Source organism: Dasypus novemcinctus, chromosome 18, assembly GCF_030445035.2.
Source record: "Dasypus novemcinctus isolate mDasNov1 chromosome 18, mDasNov1.1.hap2, whole genome shotgun sequence".
NCBI lineage: Eukaryota > Metazoa > Chordata > Mammalia > Cingulata > Dasypodidae > Dasypus > Dasypus novemcinctus.
Window position 1 is genome coordinate 65,830,784 of NC_080690.1, and position 19,916 is coordinate 65,850,699.

Sequence of the window (19,916 nt, forward strand, 5' to 3'; positions counted from 1 at the left end):
TATGGAAAACCCAACAATGGACTTTTGCAGTGCTTCCCCAAGGCTGTGTGCATAGCCCAACCATCTGTCCTGGCATGGTGATAATAATCTACCTGCATAGAAAAAATCGGTGGCTGAAACTCTACTGATGACATTATGTGAACCAGGAATTCTTTTTTCAGAATGAAAAGAAACATCAGAGACACTATCTCATCTTAAGAGCCTGAGCTAAGCAAACAATTGGGACAGGTTGCAAAGTCCCTGCTGCTCTATCAAATTCCTAAATGTGGTTTGGTTGGGTGGGATAAAACTATGCCCTCTGTTATAACTGATGGAATGCAATGTTTTCTCATGTTAATAGAGTTTATAATAATGTTGAAGTGCTAAAAATCTTTCATCCCTCATTTAGCTCAAATATTAAAACCATTGTATGTATTAATTGGGAAAAGTCCTTCATGGAAGTAGGAAAACCTCCAGCAAACTGCTTTAAATAATAACAAAAGGAAGGTAAATTGTGGACATTAACTTAGCCTATGAATTGGATGCAGCAAGCACCCATATTGGCTTTGGGTAGATTTGTGGCAAAAGCAAAATTCTAAACAAGTAACCCTTGAGTTTTAATACAATTCTGGAAGGAGGTCAAAAGTACAATATAAAAAAGGCAATTGTGTGCAGCATGGGAGGCCCTGCTAAAAGTGACAGACTTAACCCAATAGTGTTTACTCACTCCAAGGACCGCCACCCCTATCCAGGGGTAGATTGCAAATACTAAAAACAAGACAGAAATGATGGACTGTTGTAAATCACCCTCAAATTATGAAAAAACATCTGAGATACCTGCTAGTGTAACAGGTGACTGTCATGTCCCTGCCCACCCCACTAACATCCCTTTTAGGGATGTTGATGCAGATGCCTTTGTGAAGGTCCAGGGCCCTACCACTGAAACCTGAGAAAAGGCAAAGTGGCTCCACTGAACAGGCGAACATGGATGAGCCATGGCCAGAAGAAGAAAAGGCATCTGGATACCGGTGAGAACGATGCAGATTTGGCAATCGTCTTCTGAAAGTCAATTATTGCTACATAAGAATTCTTGAAATGGACTAAATGCTTTATTGGACTGCTTAGTATAAGCATTTTGGGACTGATTGGAATCATTACAGCTGCTGCTACTGCTATGGTAGTTTTACGTGGAAGTACAGACTCAACAATACGTGCATGATTGGCATAAAAACTACTCATTTGTGGCATAGCCAAGATCACATTGAAGAACAGTTAAAGAATTGGGTTAATGATTTAGAATCTTCTGTTTTGCATATTGGAGATCATTGTATAATTTAAACTTAAGGGGATTGAAATGTGATTGGAATGAAAGCAACTTTTGTATTACTCCTCTTGCCTATAATTCATCTGATATAGAATGGAGGAAAATTAAGAATCATTTATTAGGCCATAAAAGTAATATCTCTCTGGAAATAATGGAATTACAAAGAAAAATATTAGAAATGTCTCAAAATCAAATTCATGTAGCCAATGATAAGGATATTTTCTCAGATATGATTTCACATATTACAAAATTTAACACAGTTAATTGGTGGAAATCACAGCATTTCCTGTCAGCTTTAGGAATAGGGTTAATCGTATTTGTTCTGTGGACATGGCCCACAGGGATCCTTTCTTCATGTGGAGATCTCTGCCAGCCGTGCCCACCAACCCCAAACTGGAGGCTCAAGGATACAGCATGGTTGGGTTTCCCAGTCAGGGAACCAAATGTTACAGCAAAGCCAGGAATTCTGAACCACAGAAAGACCCAAAACCAGCTCTCAGGAGAACTAGAAGAACAGATTTATTATGTGCGGGCCCAAGGAGAATCAATCTCCAAATTCTAAGCCCCATTTCTCAGTTTTCATTGGTTTATATAAGATTTCAGGTGGGATCAGCACAACTTTTGTCCATTGGCTAAGGCATTGCTAGGCAAAAATTTTCAAGTAGGGTAACAGAAGCAGAGTGCAGCTGCAAGGTTGCAGGCTGATGTACCGTAGTGGGTGGCGGGAAGTCACTCATTTGATATCTTCCTATGAGGGCATGTTTTCACAGGCTGATTTACAGAAACAAGGGGCAGGAGTTATTTATTTGATATTCTCCTGCAAGGCCATGCCCTCACAGGCCGATCCAGAGAAGTGAGGGCTGGAGTGACTTGTTACATATTTTTGCGAGGTTATGCCTTTTATTTCTTAACACTTTAGCTAGTTTTCTGCTAGAGAAGTGACTCCTATGTCTCTCTAATCCATCATCTTCCTCGAGGTCCCCAAATTTTAACTTTGAGTCAAACAAACCAATACCACAAAGACAACTTTCAGAACCTTGCAGACATTTGACTATGGATTGTGTGTTGGATAATATTAAAGAATTCCAGTTAATTCTGCAAATTGCAAAATGAACATGGTGGTCAGGCAAACAATACATACGTTTTTATTAGGCAGTGTTCTCTAGAATAACAAAGCCAATAGGACCTATATTTGTATATGTGTATAAAGATTAAGGTATTTTATTATAAGAATGGGCTCATGTGGTCATGGGGATTGGTGCATCTGAATTACATAGGGCCAGCTGCGAGTTGGAAATTCGATCAAGGTGACTTTCGATTCCGCAGGTCAAGCCACTAGTTGGCAACTCCCATGAAGGTGACAAGGAATTCAGCAGGAGGAGCTGGTTTTCTGCATTAGAGACAGAAATTCTTTCTGACTCTTGAAATCATTTCCTCTTTTAGGCCTCCAACTGACTGGATGAGAAGACGCCTGGTATTACTGAAGACAGTCCCGTTTGTTGACTGTAGATGTAACTGACCACAGATGCAATTAACTAATAATTTATATCCATAATTAAGACTCAGTCCAGTGCTCATTTGACAAACCACTGGACAGTATAATCCAGCCAAGTTGATACATGAAATGAACCATCATAGTCCACCTCTTGTCAGCTTGGCAGATGTACACATCTCCATTAAAAGATCCTTAATCATTAACTAAGGGCAGTAACACAGTCATGGTTGAGCTGACATAATTCAAGTGTCCTGCATACAACAGGAAATGCACAACTTACGATGAAGGGATAGGATAGGGAAGAACACAAAGGCATTTGTTTAACATGTATATACAAACATATTCCTAACAAACCAAGGAAAAATACTCATGATTATTGCAGTCCTCATTTCTACAATTGGTCACAAGGTTGTAGTTTGTACTTTTATCTACCTTTTTCTACTACCCATTCCATATTTCCTTTACCCTTAGTAAGTACCTCAGTTAGTTGCGGTTCTTTGTCTGGTGGAGTGACCCAAACCTTCAGTCATGAAAATTCAGGGCCCTTAGTAGTTCTGCCTGGATCAGGTTGTTGCAGTTTTCATTGACTTTTAATCTCAGGGCATGGAAGTACTAAGAGACGCCCTAAGGAGTCACCTGTATCCTAGGCAAACTCTGCCTCCATTGTGTAGCTGCTGTCTACATTCCCTTGATAATTAGGATAAATCACCCCAGCCATTAGAGTAATTCCATTCATTACCTGTTGATTCAGAGGGAAGAGGAGCCCAAAGTAGACAGCTGACAATCTGAACTTCCAGTTCAATATTATCATTCTTATTCTCGTAACTTATACACAACCTAAAATTTCCCCTTTGAAGCACACTCAAATAAATAATTCAGTGGTATTAATTACATTTACAATGTTGTGTTACTATCACAAACATCCATTAACAACACCTCTCCTTTACTCCGAACAGAAACTTTGCACCCATGAAACATTAACTCCCTATTCCCTAACCCACCCCTACTCTGGTAACTTGTATTCTAGTTTCAGACACTATGAATTTCTCTACTCTAATTGTTTCCAATCAGTGATGACAAATTATCCATTTTGACAAGTATGTAATGTCATGTCTCCACCAACCAAGGAGTCTTTTGTATTTTTTTGAAGTTTTTCTTTGAAAACAATTTAAGACTTACTGAATAGTTACAGAAGTTTTACAGAGACACACATTGTAACCCTTCTCCGAGCCTTCCGTAAGATTAACCTCCTAAAGGATATTTATTTATTTATTCCCTCCTCTCTACCCACCCTTATGTTTTCAGCTCTCTGTGTCCATTCTCTGTGCCTTCTTCTGTGTCTTCTTGTCTTCTCTTTAGGCAACACTGGGAATCAATCCTAGGCCCTTCTGGAGTGGGAGAGAGGTGCTCAATCTCTTGCGCCACCTCAGCTCCCTGGTCTGCTGCGTCTCTTATTGTCTCTCTTCTGTGCCTCTTTTGTTGCATCAACTTGCTGCCAGCTCTCCACTCAGGGCAGCTTGCCACATGGGCCAGTGCTCCTGCATGTGCCAGCTTGTCTTCACCAGGAGGCCCCGGGAATTGAACCCTGGACCTCCCTTACGCTGGACAGAAGCACAATCACTTGAGCCACCTCCGCTTCCCCTCCTACTGCGTATTAACATCAGCACCATACCATAAAATACAGACCTTCTTTGCATTTCATTGGTTTTCCCATGAATGTCCTTTTTCTGGTGCAGGATTCAGTCCAGGACCCAACCCTGCATGTATTGTTCTCTCCCCTTAGTCTCCCAAACTGGCGACAGTTCCTTTGTCTTTCTCTGTGTTTTATGACTTGGCACTTTTAAAGAATATTGACCAATTCTGTAAATGTTTCACACTTGGAGTTTGTTTGAAATTTTCTCATACTCACATTGAAGTTAAGCAATTTGGTGAAGAATACTTTGGAAGTGGTGAATACTTATGGCATGCTTTTGGTGGTACAAGGTATAGATACGCCTCAACATTGAGAAAGTTAACTCTATCACTTAGCTAAGGTGGGGTCTGCCAGGATTCTTTTCAGTGTCAAGGTACTATTTTTTGCTTTCTGATGAATAAATTCCCAGGGAGATACTTTGACACTTTTTTGCACAGATTTTAGGATCCACCAGGAGATTTTGCCTGCAGTGACTGCTATGGAAGTATGTGGTCACAGTCTTTTAATAATTTGCTTTTGTGGTGACCAATGACACTGTAGTCAGGTGCCCTGACCACCTCTGCCCTCCCCAACTACCTAGAAACTAAGCTTGTCTGACTATCTGGACAAACAACTTGGTCTGCAGGAAAACCGAACAAAGTTCAGAGCCTGCAGTTCAAGCATCAGAGTCACCCCTTCCCTCCCCTGTTCCAGCAGATGGCCCTGCGGTGCTTTCCCACTGCCCTTTGTCCTGACTACAAATCCCACCCCCCTGCAGACTGGGAATTGAGTTCTTTTCTCTCTCTTCTGCTATAGCTGCCTATAAATAAAGGTATCCTTAGGTTCAAATTTTTCTTGGACAGTGACATAAACCATGTGCATGCCTGGGTCTCTGGATGCTACCCCAAGCCAGTATCCAAATAAGAAGAGAAATAGATAACAATTATCAGGAGGGATTTGATACATTTCTCTCAATAATGGTAGAACAAGCAGATGAAATAGGAAGTGTGATGGTTAGGCTATTGTGTCATCTCAGCCAGGCATTGTGCCCAGTGGTTTGGTCAAGCAAGCACTGGGCTAACTGTAATACGAGGGCATTTATGGACTTCAGTCGCCATTGACTTTACTGCAGTGGTAATTTATAGATAGCTGGTTATAATTATATCAGTCGGGGAGATTGCCATCAGCAATGAGTTACACTTACCCCATTCAGTTGAATCCCTTAAAAAGGGGAAGTGATTCCTGGATTGAGAGAGAATTTCCCAGCTCCTCTTTGGACAGCCACCCTCTCCCAGAGCTCCTCAAGCACCTTGCCTGGACTTTCCTCGCAGCCCCTGGTTGGGGCCTGCCTGCGGAACCTGGACTTGTGCATTCCCACAACAGCATGAGAGACTCTTATAGAATCACATACGAGGGACAGATATCTTTTGTTCTTTCTACTTCCCTAAAGAACGCTGACTAATACAGTAGCCAAGATAGAAATATCTGAACCACACATTCATTCCATCTCAGAAAAGAAAATGTGGGGTCAAGGTGGTGCTTTGATCTGCAGACTGAAGGTGAAGTTCAGGATCAGACTCCCCTGGGCCGCTGCGCCCACTGGGGGGCATCAGAGTTAGTGAGAGGCACGTGGACCCCGGGCGTGCAGCAGCCACCAGCTGAGCCCCAAAGATGCCTGCACCTCTTTCACTGTTGGGAAAGGGCTCCTCGGCCAGGCACCGCACTTCCCAGCTCCGGGGCCTGGGGCTCTCTGTGGCCAATGCCATGTGGGTGGAAAAGACTCCTGTGCTTCCAGGTTAGTGATTTCCACACAGGTCCTTCCTTTTCCCTGGATGAACGTAGGGCTCCGGGCTCAGGCCCTCAGGAGCTGGGTCCCGGTGCACTGCGTGGAGCAGGGCCTCGTGCCCTCTCCCTGGCCCTGGAACTGCCTGGAATTCACCTGAACGGATCACTGACTTCCACCGCAGCAGGGCAGTGTTCAAGTCACACCACGCACCAGCGCACTGACTAATCGCCTCCTGCCAGCTGGGGTCAAACCAAGCCCCAAAGCACAGATGCGCTGAGGTCAGCTTCCAAACCAAGGGCAGGTGCGGGTACCTGGGCCCAGCCCCTGGGGGAGGGCAGCAGGGGATCCAGGCAGGGTCTGGGGGGGGGGGCAGGGGCGGGGCCTTGGGGGAGTGTCTCAGGCAGGGGGCAGTGGGGAAGTTTAGGCAAAACCTGCCTCCAAATCTGATGGACACTAGGCCCACATGGCACATCTCCCTCAGGCTTGTGGCTTGAGAGAGGCAGGCAGGCCCCAAATGCCGACCATCCCCCAGTGAGTGTCCCCCATCCCCCACATATTTGCTCACTCTTCTCTTTGAAGGGAAAAGGCATTGGAGGCAGAAGGGGTGGCATGTGCAAGGGTTGAGGCAGGAAAATCCAAGGCATGTTTGTGGGGATCAATGAGCTATCTGCTGTGCTTGGATTTTCTTAGAGGGGTGTGGGCAGGAGACTGAGCAGGCGTCAGGCCACACAGGGACTAGGGGGCTGGGTGAGGCCTGTGGCTTTGACCCCGGCATCTTGGAGAGCCAAGGCAGTTTCTAAGCAGGAGAGAAGCAGGGCAGGTTTGTGCTATAAAAACACCCTTCTGACTACAGAGTAGAGAATGAATGGGAGGACACAAGCCTAGGAACTGGCACTAACAGGACCTGGGGTGGGGACACAGGAGGAGGAGAGGTTCTGGAAAGGGTCAGTCATAGCCACAAGTGTTCCCAGCACCAGCCAGCAAAACCAGGAGGTGCTCAGTAAAGACATTTTGGAAGAATGTCTGAGGGAAGGAAGGAGGATGACCAATGGGCTCTACATCACTGAGAAGAGGAGCTGGAGGCCATCCTGGGCCCCCACGGCCCTTGCTCTGGCCATGCTCCCCCTCCAGCTCCTGTACATCCCGCACTGCCCCAGTGCACCTGACCCCACGCTGCCCTCTCAATGCCAGCAGGGCCTTGGCACGGGCTCCTCCCTCTCCCCGTGTACTTCTTCAGAACTTGCTGCACGAGGGCAGGCCTCTGGGTCCTCTTTGTTCTGTCTGAATCCAGGACAATGTGCAGCACACAGTCAGGGCACAGTAAATGTTGTTTAAATTGTTGAGTACAAGAATGAGGGAAGGAATCCCTGCAGCTTGCCCGGAGAGGCCTGAACATCGTGCTCATCAGTAGAAACCTGAGCAAGTTGGAGCAGAAGCTGAGGAGATAGGTGAGCTCCAGGGCAGTGGCTGGGGCAGCGGGGGGGACTGGCAGGGGAGGGAGCGAGGGCTGGGGGGGTCTCAGGCCCAGGGCAGTGTCTGGGACTCAGGAAGGCTGGGGGTGGAGAAGGGTGGAGGCAGTGCCTGGACTGGGGTCCTGGGCAGATGTCCACAGCAGGGCAGGGCTGCGGCAGGTGGGACTGGCCTCTACCAATGGCCTAGCCCTGCACCCACCTCTCAGAGCAGCATCATGGAAGGACCACACGAGTCCTCCAGGCCGACTTCACGGGGGCTTGAAGATCTACGAGGCCATTGAGGCAGAGCTGCAGGAGCTGGACATTGGAGTGCTGGGTATGGCCCCTGCCCAGCTCAGCTGTCCCCACGCCCTCTGCTGGTCGCCCTCCCTGCCCCTCCTGGCTCCCTGCAACTGTTGGACTGACAGGAGCCACCTGTCCCCTCTTACTTAGTGAACAACGTGGGTATGATGTACGATTGTGGAGGATTGAAGAAACTGCTGGATGCTGAGAACCCGGCCAAGGTAAGAGGGTGAACCTGGAAGAGACTCTAAGCGCTGGCTGGTGGGGCGTCCTCAGTCTCTGTACTGCCCTCTCGTGGACAACCAGCATAATGCACTGACTTGGAAGGAAGTCCTCTGCCGGCTTCCTCTAGAAATAATTTTAAAAGCTACAAATCAGTGATGTCTGCAATGGGAAAGTGGTCCTTTCAGTGAGGCACTTTTCCCAGTGCCCAACACATGCAACTGTGCGAGTTGCGTCTGATTCTGCCCTTTTCTATTCGCGGTGCTCACGCCATGGATCGACTCACCTGGGTAAGCCGGGGGCTGCTGCTGGGGTGTGTGGATTTATACGTTTCTTTTTGGAGCATTCTTGAACTCACGGCTGCTTTTCTCTGAATCACTCTATACACATGCTCACTCTTCCAATGGGACTTACATGGCAGTTCACAGTTCACTTTCACCTGCTGTTATTTTTTGTCAGATGCCGTGTTATTTCTTTTACTTTTTGTGGATATCAAATTTAGGGCTTTTTTTCTTTAATCAGGGCTTGGTGGAAAAAATGGTATGTACCATTTCATTCCATTTTCTCGTCCCTCCAGCAGGATTCTCCACATCAGCACTCTTGGCATTTTGGGCTGAGTACGTTTTTGTGGGGGCAGATCCTGTGCTTTGTAGGATGCTGAGCCGCACCCCTGGGATCTGCCCACTAGAAGCCTGTAGCACCCCCCTCTACAGCTGTGACAACCATAACCACTGCCAGCTGTCCCCGGGGCAAAAGCCACCCCCACTGAGAACGACTGCCCCATAATTTTTAAAAGTATAACCTCATCACTTTAAATGATATGCCTGCAGGGTATTTTTTTTCTTTATTTTTCTTTATTTTTCTTTATTTTCTTTATTTTTCAGTCTTAGCCAGTCTCTAGTGACTATTGCTCTTTCACATATACCTCTGCCTCCCCTCCCCACCCAAGCACACACTCTCCAGGCCTGCCATCCCCAGCAGGATAGTTTGTAGATGTGAACAAGTCACCTTCCTGGGAATATGAAGCCACTGCTCACAGCCGAGCCATGTGGTGGACGATGATAACCTTCCTTTTATTGAAACATGCGTTATTCTCCCTGGACTTAGTAACTGCCTTGAGTTTTCTTCTTCTTTGGTTTCTTTGTCCTTTGTGCTACTTCAACTTTAAAATGTAAGCCAAAAATATTTTAAAAATATCACTCAGCCACATTACGTATGTTCATCTTCTTGAACAAATCTCTCCAAGATCCTCTTATCTTGCTCAGGTCTGGACTGGTTAACCTCTGCGCTGGACAACCTGGGATCTCCTTTCACCTTCATCCTAGCGAGCCCCTGATACCTTCCACTTGTCACAACAGGGTTTTTGGTTAATGCCCTCATTTTGTTGGAGCATATCCTCCTGTATTGTCATTCTCAGATATACATGAACAGGAAAATTTTTAGCTCTGTTTTCCTATCAGTTGTGGCATTGGGCAAATGACTTTATGTTCCTGAGCCTCAGTTCCCTATACATAAAATGGGAATAAATATTTATGCTGGCCTCTTATAGTTATTGTTAGAGTGGAATGGTGTAATGGACATAAATGAAATAATGTACCTAAACCTCAGTTTGCTCCCTAACTTAAATCTTAGCTCTTGTTATTAGGCATAAACAAAACAGAACATAAGGATGATCTTTTAAATCTTAATTACCATTATTTCAAAAATACCATACATGCTCATTTTATAAAATTAAAAGAGAGGCCATCCCTGCATTGTCCTTCTTGTATTAGAGGAAGTTGTTGGTTTAGACGAATCTTGTCAATGCAGGCAAGTAGCCAAGCTGGACACATTATAAAACATAACTACTTTTTTTTTTTGTCTTTTTTTTTTTTAGTGTTACATTAAAAAATATGAGGTCCCTGTATATCCCCCACCACCTTCACCCCACTCTTTAACAAATGAATTCAAAAGTCTGTGGTTGAAATGCAGAAAACATAACTACTTGAAGGCACCATGCAACTACCAAGGCAGTAGGAATTGCAGCACTAAGATTGGAGAAAGCGAGCATCCAAGACATTTGGAGCTATGATTACCTTCCAGGCGAAAGGTAATAAGAGTTTTAAGAAGCTGGAAGGGCTCAGGTCTCCAAGGAGAGCAGACTGTAGCATGTTGGAACAATGTAGGAAAAAGGAAGCAGGTGGCTTGAGAGACACATGCTGGGGAGAGGTAGAGCCTGAGTGAGGAAAACACTTCCCCTTTGCCCCGAGGGTGATCATGGCCCAGCAGTCAGATTCATCCCAGCTCATCCTGGCTGGTGGTCGACCAGATAATCTGCTAAGGTGGGGGTGAGGGTGGGTGTGTGGGTGGGTGTGTGTGCATGCATGTATGTGTGTTACTGTTGTTGTTGTTGACCTTGTGATTAGTACCACAAGAATGCTCATGGTGAACACTGGGGTAATTCTATTCATCATCCTTGTCCTCATTCTAAAAAACTGAATGAAGTCTCTGGTGACCTCAGATGGCATTTATTATATTATCGGAATGATGTTTCTCAGCATAGGGTCATTTGTGCTGAGACACCAAATAAAATTAAGTTTCTGTCAATCAAAAGAAAAAAGAGGCTAAGTAGATTTTTTTAACATACCATTGATTCTGGAAAATGCACGCTGCATTTCGAAGTCTTGAAAAAACCCTGGCATTTGTTTTTCTTCTCTTTTTTAAGATATTTTATTTTCCTTCCCCACCCTGCCATTGTTTGCACTCACTGTCTGCTCATCTTTTTTAATTTTTTTATTTTTTGGATGCACCAGAACCTAAACCCAGGGCCTCCCATGTGGAAGGGAGGTGCCCACTCACTTGAGCCACTTCTGCTCCCTTCTTGTTGTGTTTCTCGTTGTGTTTCCTTGTTGTGTCAGCTCACTGTCTTGCTCGTCTTCTTTAGGAGGCACCGGGAACCAAGCCCAAACCTCCCATGTGGTAGGTGGGCACCCACCTGCTTGAGCCACATCTGCTTCCACCCCCAGGCTTTTGATTGAGACCCTGAAGATCTATCATCCAGGAGTTAGGGTCAAATGGGGTAAACTAGGCTTCAAGGGAAAACTGATGCCTGTTTTCCGATGATCTCAATCCCTGTTTGGGTTAAGGTGACCTGTTCTTCAGGAACTTAAATGCACATATCCTGACAAAATAATTAGTTAACTAAGCCCCATGATATGAAGCAAGAATTATATATGATGACACAGTAAATCTTATTTCAGTTTGCAAGGATGGTTTGGCATTGGAAATTCAGTCTACGTAGTTCACCGTATTAACAGAAAAGTGGGACAATACCCATATGATCATCTGTACAGGTACAGAAAATGTATTTGCTGAAAATTAATATCATCCATTATTTTAATAAAACAACTAGGAATAGAAAGAACAGAAGACGTTGCCCTAATCTGACAAAAAATCTACAAAGAACCAGCCACTCGTATCACATGTGAGGCTGAAATGTTTGTGGACTGCTTTACTATGAGGTTGAGAACAAGACCAGTTACACTCCTTTGACGTTGTCTCTTTAATTCTGCACTAAAGGTCTTCGCCTGTGGAATAAGGGGGGAAAGTAAACCAGTTTTAAGTCTAGGAAAGGAAGAAATACAGTTGTCACTATTTGGTAGGTGACAAGGCTGTATATCTAGAAAATCCAGAACAATCTGTAATCAAGTCAGTGAATTTAATACCTATCTATCAGGCAGCAGATGTGGCTGAAGGGACTGGGCACCCCCTACCACAAGGGAGGCCATGGGTTCAGTTCCTGTGCGCCTCATAAAGAAGACAATCAAGACAGTGAGCTGACGCAACAGGCTCATTCAGATGACACAGCAAGATGATGCAATGAAGAAACACAACGAAAGCCAAAACAAGCAGGGAGCAGAGGTGACTCAAGTGATTGGGTGCCTCCCTCCCACATGGAAGTCCCAAGTCTGGTTCTCGGTACCTCTTAAAAAAAGGATGGGCAGACATCGATGCAAACAATGGGGGGGGGGGGGCGAATATATAAATCTTTAAGCAAGAACCCTATATATTCAGCAGAAAAAATTGGAATGTAATTTATTAAAAAGATAATAGATACGATATCAGTTAGAAACATCAAATACCTAGGAATAACACTAAAAGTAGACATGCAAGTCCTCCTCTCTTTACAGAAAATCATAAATCATAATTGATGTAACATTTAAAAGACCAAAATTTAAAGAAGGTTATATAGCGTAATGAAGTGTACAATTCAATGTTGTAAAAGTGACAATTCTCATCAATTTCAATGCAATCTTAAACCAAACTCAAGCAGATCCTCCTAAATAACATGGCAAGCTAATTATAAAATTTATACCAAAATGTACATGGGTAAGGAAGGGCAAGGATGTCCTGAAGAAGAGCTCTACCAGTTTTACTGTCCTAGCAGATGTCAAGAGTCATTGCAGGGAAGCGGATTTGGCTCAACTGATAGATGGCCTGCCTACCATATGGGAGGTCCAGGGTTCAAACCCAGGGCCTCCTGACCTATGCCGTGAGTTGGCCCACTCACAGTGCTGATGTGCGCAAGGAGTGCCCTGCCACATAGGGGCGTCCCCCATGCAGGGGAGCCCCACGTGCAAGGAGTACACCCCACCCCACAGAGAAACCCACCCTGAGCGATAAAAGCGCAGCCTGCCCAGGAGTGGCGCGACACACGTGGAGAGCTGATGCAGCAAGACGGTGCAACAAAGAGAGACACAGATTCCTGGTGCCTCTGTCAAGACTGCAAGCAGACACAGAAGAACAAACAGCGAATGGACACAGCAGACAACTGAGAGCGGGGGAAAGGGGAGAAAAATAAGTTGAAAAAATTTTAAAAAAAGAGTCATTGTAAAGCTATGTCAGTAAGACAATGTGAACCTGGTACAGTGAGAGGGAAAAAGACCAAGCAGAGCAGAACCGGGTTCAGGAGCAGCTCGCACAGGCGTGGACAGTGCACTTACAGTGATGACTGTCTACAGAGCAGTGGGCAGAAAAAGATCAGCTTCAAATAAATCAGCTGGATACCCAAACAGTAAACACACGACATGTGTCCCTTACCTCAAACCCTACACAGCAATCCTTCCACCTGCATTGCAGATCTAAACCTGAAATCTGGTGAAACTTCTAGGTGACTTGTGAGGATGTTTTTATAATTCTGATATGGGAGACAAAGAAGTATAAGCCATGCAGAGGAAGGGATCATCAAGAAGAGGAGGACATCTACAACCTGGATGACAAGAAAATTAAGAGGTTTATTCCCTCAAAGGCACAGGAGAGAGTGGAAGGGCCAGCCACAGAGTGGAGAAGGTATTTGCATACACATAACCAACAAAAGGCTTGCTTTAGAACACAGAAAGAACTCTAACTCCCAAAACGTAGGTCCATCTGATTGAAAAGTGGGAAACAGATTTGAAGAGACATTCTACGAAGAGGACCTCCAAATACCAATTAACATAAATTTTATTCAACTTCATTCTTCATGAGGGAAATGCAAATGGAAGCCTGCACTAGATATAACTAGACAATTCTAAAATGATGAACATTAAAAGTACTGACTAGGCGGCGGACTTGGCCCAGTGGTTAGGGCGTCCGTCTACCACATGGGAGGTCCGTGGTTCAAACCCTGAGCCTCCTTGACCTGTGTGGAGCTGGGCCACGCAAAGTGCTGATGCGCCCAAGAAGTGCCGTACCATGCAAGGGTGTCCCCCGGATAGGGGAGCCCCACACACAAGGAGTGTGCCCCATAAGGAGAGCCGCCCAGCACAAAAGAAAGTGCAGCCTGCCCAGGAATGGAGCCACACACATGGAGAGTTGACACAGCAAGATGACGCAACAGAAAGAAGCACAGATTCCCATGCCGCTGACAACAACAGAAGCAGACAAAGAAGATGTAGAAAACAGACACAGAGAACAGACAACCAGGGTGGGGGGGAAGGGGAGAGAAATAAATAAGTAAATAAATAAATCTGTAAAAAAAGTACTGACTAGTCGTTTTTTGCTGATTGTAAAATGGGCAAAAGACTTGAATGGACATTTGTCCAAGGAAGAATTACACCTGGTAGAAAAAACTTATGAAAATGTTCACCATTACTAGTGATTAAGGAAATGCAAATCAAAACTACAATGAGATATCATTTCACACCTATTAGAATGACCACTATTGAAAAGACAGAGAGGGAAGCAGATGTGGCTCAAGTGATAAGGCCTCCACCTACCATACCAGAGGAACCCAGGTACAATCCCCGGGACCTCCTGATGAAAAAGAAGAAAAAAAAGTGTGCCTGGGTGGTGAGCCAGTGCCCACACAGTGATCCGGTGCCCATGCAAGTGAGTCATGCAGTCAGATAATGATGCAACAAAAGAGAGACAAAGGGGAGAGTCAAAGCGAAGCACAGTAGAAACCAAGAAATGAGGTGGCACAATTGACAGGGAACCTCTCTTCACATCAGTGGTCCCCAGATCCGAATCCCTCTGAATCCTAGAGGATAAAAATGATAAGAGAAGACAAGAGAAATAGATACAGAAGATCACACAGTGAATGGACACAGGCAGAAAAAATAAAACAGCAGGGCGGCGGTGCATGGGAATAAATAAATCCTTAAAAAGAGAGAGAACTACGAGTATTGGAGAGGATGTGGAGAGAGAGGAATACTCATTCACTGCTGGTGGGAATGTAGAATGGTACAGCCACTGTGGAAGACTGTTGGGCAGTTCCTAAGGAAGGTGAACTTTTTTGGCTTTTTTTAGGGGGTATCAGGGATTCATTCACGACCTTGTACGTGTGAAGCAGGTGCTCAACAACTGAGATACACCCATACCTTTAGAACATTTTTTGGAAGTTTAATATAGGCTTGCCCTGTGACCCGACATTACCTCTGCTAGGTATATACCCAGAACTGAAAGCAGTGACACAAACAGATCAACACAACAGCGTTCACAGCAGCATGGTTCACAGTTGCCAAAAGATGGAAGAAAACCAGGGGTCCATCAACTGAAGAATGGATAAACAGATTGTGGTGTATACACACGATGGACTACTATGCAGCAGAGAAGAAATGAAGGCATGAAGCATATGACAATGTGGATGAACCTGGAGAACATGAGCTTGAGTGAAGCAAGCCAGACACAAAAGGACCAATACTGAATAATTGCACTGATATGAATTAAATATATTGTGTAAACTCATGGAGTTAATAAGTAGAATATGGGTCACCAGAAAAAGGAATGAGGTTAGAAAATGGAAAGCTGAGCGTTAATCTGAGTAGAATTGGTGAAAAGATTGTTTATTAATCTTTGGAAATGAATAGAAATGGTGAAAACACATCATAATGTTTGTAATGAGTGGTGTAAGTCTATGGGTATGACAGTGGTTGAAAGGGAAAGTTTAAGGCCAAGTATATTATGGCAAAATACAACAAGGGAAATTATGGACAGTAGAGTATAGTAATATATTATTAATCTTTCACTAAGATTTTTTTAAAAAAGGAAATGTGCTAAGTGAAAGAAACTAATCAAAAGATACTGCATATTGTTTGACTCATCTGTGGAAAATATAAATACAAATAAATTAGAAGCAGAAGAGCAGCCATGTGTGATAGAGGAAGCATAGGGAGTTTGAGAGCAGAATATTAAGGGGTAAAGCTTTTTTTCTGTTTATTTACTTATTATTATTGTTAATGGACTATTATCCACAATGAAAAGAAACGAAGTGCTGGGAGCACTCTGTGTGGATGAACCTTGAAACATTATGCTGAGGGCAAAAAGCCAGATGCAAACAGACAAATATTGTATGATTTCCCGCATGTGAAATATTGGGAATAAGCAAATTCGTAGAGACAGAAAGTAGAAGAGAGGTCCAAAGGGCTGGAGGGAGGAGAGAGTGGGGAGTTATTGCTTCATGGGTTCAGAGTTTTGGTTTCCGATGCTGAAAATGTTCCACAGGTGGATAGTGGTGACGGCTCATAACATTGGGAATGAACTTGATGGCATAGAATCACAACCTCAAGAGTGGCTGAAAAGATCATTTTCGTATTATGGATGTCTTAACCCAATAGAAAGCAATTTAAGTAATAAAAGTCGGTGGGAGCTGTGGCAGGACAGGGGCAGGGCTGCCCTGACGGCTCCTCTCCCCGCAGGCGCTGGCAGATATCGTGAACTGCAACGTGCTGTCCGTGGCGCAGGTGAGCTGGGCTGGGAGGGGCTGGGCTGGGGGCGGCGTGGTGCGACCACTCTGGTGGTTCGGGACCCCCAGCACTGCGCCTGGCATGAGGGGTGCCCGATGTTCTTCCCGGAAGGAAAGGAGGGGTGGGAGGGACGCGGAGGAGGAGGGCAAGGGCGTCGAGGGAGCAGGTGAGAGGATGGAAAGGAGAGCCACGGCCTCACCAGCTTCTCTCCAGATGACCCGCCTCGTCCGGCCCCAGATGGTCCCCAGGTAGGAACCAGCCTCTTTGTCTTCTGTCTGGAAACTCCACCCGACCTCCTCTCCCACCCCCCCCCCCCCCCCACCCCAGGCCTTTTCCATTCTCCAGCTGCCCCACCCACGCGCCCACCTCTTCCTGTTGGAAGCTCTTCCCTGTCCCTCCAGCGTCTCAGGTTTGGCGGGGGGGGGGGGGGGGGGGGGGCCGTCACAGGGTCCTCTCCTGCCCCCACCTGCTTCCTCCTGCAGGGGCAGAGGCGTCATCGTCAACATCTCCTCAGAGACTGAAAACGGCCCCAAACCCTTCCTGGCAGCCTATGCTGCCACCCAGGTATGGAGACCCCCAGTCCAGGCCAGGGCTCTGCTGCCGAGCCTGGGCCCCTCCCCTGGCGCGTGCCCGGGCATTGCAGGTCCTGGTGGGCAAGTCCTGCGGAGGGGGCGCCGGGTGCCCCCTGAGTCTCGGGTGATTCCTAGGTCAGACCGACTTCCGGGGCGCAGTCCCGGGGGCAAGAATTTATTCATGTTTTTAAAAGAGAAATCAAGACGAGCATCCAAAGAACAGCCTGGAACCAGCAAACACCTGGGGGCTGGAAGGAGCCAGGGAAGCAAGAGGCTGGCCCCGCCGACGGCACAGTGGGTGCCTGGGGACCACGGGGCGTCCAGCAGACAGAGGCCTTTGGGGCCGAAGGTGGAGGGAGGCCGTGAGGCCGGCTGGAGCCACGGAGTGTTCTAGGCCCAGGGCAGAGCTGCAGGAGCGCTGCTGGCCCTGGGGCTGGAGGAGGGGTGGGCGCAGGGCCCCACAGGGGCGGGACGCTGCGCAGGGAGGGTCCTTGGTACCGGCCCCCTCCCCCTTCCTCCAGGCCTTCGTGGAAAGTTTCTCGAGGGCTGTGGGAGCCGAGTACCTCTCCCAGGGCGTCACGGTGCAGGTGCCTGACAGCGGGGGTGGGGCCCTTAGGGACGTGGCTGGGGTGGGGGGAGTCTAAGTGGCTCCAAGAGGGGGTGGGGAGCTTAGAGACCTGGAGGCTCCGGTGGGCGGGGTCTGGGCTGGGGAGGCCGAGGGGGCGGGGCTGGAGAGGACAGAGGCCCCGCAGGCTTAGAGCCTGAAGCCTCCGCAGCTCAGTCCTGCTGGGGGCGGGGTCTGGGAGACGACGTGGGGGTGCCCCGGGCTGCGGGATTCACGGCGCGGGGCGGGGCTTCGGGGAGGGCCTGGGGCGCGGTGGGGGCTGTTCTTTACTTCCTCCCCATCCTCGCAGACTGTGAGCCCCTGTTTAGTCTCCACCAACATGACCAAGCGCATGAAAATCGGGCTGATGAGGAAGGACCCCCGAGACCTCGCTCGGAGGCCCTGGACACCCTGGGCCTCTCCTCACACACCTGTGGGTGCCTGAGCCACGCTGTGCAGGTGCCTTGAGGGGCAAAGGCAGAGGCTGATGGGGCATTCCGTGGTGAAGGCCACTGGGCCCCGGAAGGGTAGACGCCCCGAGGAGGAGAGGGCCCTGCCCTGGGCTGGGGACGGGGTACGGGGTGGAGAGGGCGGAAGGCAAGGGGGTGCCTGATCCCTGTGTCGCTCTTTTCCAGCATTTCCTGCTGAGTTTCTTCCAGCTCGGTGGGCTTCATGGCAGTCAGTGTGGAGTCAAGCTTCTGTCTTTGTTATCTCGACAAAAGCAAAGAAAAGGGGACTGAGGACAGTGTGGTCCACACCACCTCTTGTCTGTCCCCTCATCTCTCCTCAAGCATGGGCTGGAGTAGAAGGACAGACAAGACAATACACCCTGGGCACCAGGACACTCAGTGACAATGAGGCAGGGAGAGTAGGAGGAGGGAGACGATTGGGCACTGGAGGAGGACCAAGGGAAGACCACCTTCAGTCAGTCCCACCCACCGTGGAGTATCACCTGCCCAAGGCCTCGTACCCAAGGCCTAATGCCGGAAGACACCAGATGACTAAAGGCCCACCTGCCACCTGACCACCACGTGCCTCCCCGGCCCCTCCCCTGGACAGTTGCCACTCTGAGGAACACGATATGGAGCCAGTGACAAGTTGTCCTTTCCAGTCCCTCTTTTGCGTATGGCAGACCAGTGAGCACGTCGGGACTGCCAAGTCCTAATGTACCTGGAGGGGAAAGAAGGGGGCGTCCAGTCTTAATAACCAGCCCCAGCCCAGCAGGCAGGACTTGTGCAACTCCTGTGAGCGCGCCTGCACTCCTGCCCTGAGTGCGTGAGTGCCTTACCTTCCCATTAAATTCTCCTGCTGGTCTATGACTTCTCCTTGAATTCTTTCTTGACTGTATCAAGAGCCCTCCTACCCTCCAGGACCTCCCAGGGCCTCTGGGATATCAGGTTTTGGTGACCGTGAGGGGACAGGAAGCCCATCAGCCACCGGCCCCTTGGCCCTGCCCCTGGCCTTTCCTTCCTGCTCTGTCACCTCTGTGCCTTTGGCCAGAGCACGATCTCTACCTGTTGCAGCAAAGCCAGGAGTTCTGAACCACAGAAAGTCCCAAAACCTGCTCTCAGGAGAAGTGGAGGAACAGATTTATTACACGCAGGCGAAGTGGGGAGTCAATCTCCAAATTCTGAGCCCCATTTTTCAGTGTTCATAGGTTTATATAGGATTTCAGGTGGAATCAGCAGAACTTTTGTTCACTGGCTAATGCGTTGCTAGGCGAAATTTTGCAAGGGGGGTTGGGTTACAGAGGCAGAATGCAGCTGCAAGGTTCAGGCTGATTTACAGAAGCTTGGTTGGGGGAGGAGGGAGGGGGAAACGTGTTTGATGTCTTCCTACTAGGCCGTGTTTTCACAGGCTGATTTACAGAGACAGGGGCAGGCGTATTCATTTGATATTCCCCTGCAAGGCCATGCCCTCACAGGCTGATCCACAGAAGCAGGGGCAGGAGTGACTTGTTAGATATTTTTGTGAGGTTATGCTTTTTATTCCTCAACACACCCTCCTGCCTGGCTGTGGCTCCCCTTCCCGCAGGGCAGGACTCGTTCCTCATGCCCTGCAGATTCCAGGGCCATTCAGGAAATTACCTGAGTCAAGAAGGAGTCCCAATAAATCAAAGTGTAGGAGCTGAAGTCTGTTGAGGCTCTGGGCCTGGGTGTCTTATTATCAGTCCAGAGATTCAAATCCCCTAAATATATATTAAACCCCAGCACCAACTACAATTCCAATAAAGTAGCATGCAAGTCTTGTGGGAAGAGATCCCCTCCGAGAAATGAGTTTATATGGCTACGAGTTTCTAAAAAA

The 19,916-nt window shown here is 47.4% G+C and overlaps 1 pseudogene; it reads left to right on the plus strand.

Annotated features, from left to right (window-relative positions):
- Positions 1-974: 974 nt before the first annotated feature.
- On the plus strand, positions 975-17,521 carry LOC111761629 (uncharacterized; annotated as a pseudogene).
- The last annotated feature ends 2,395 nt before the right edge of the window (positions 17,522-19,916 follow it).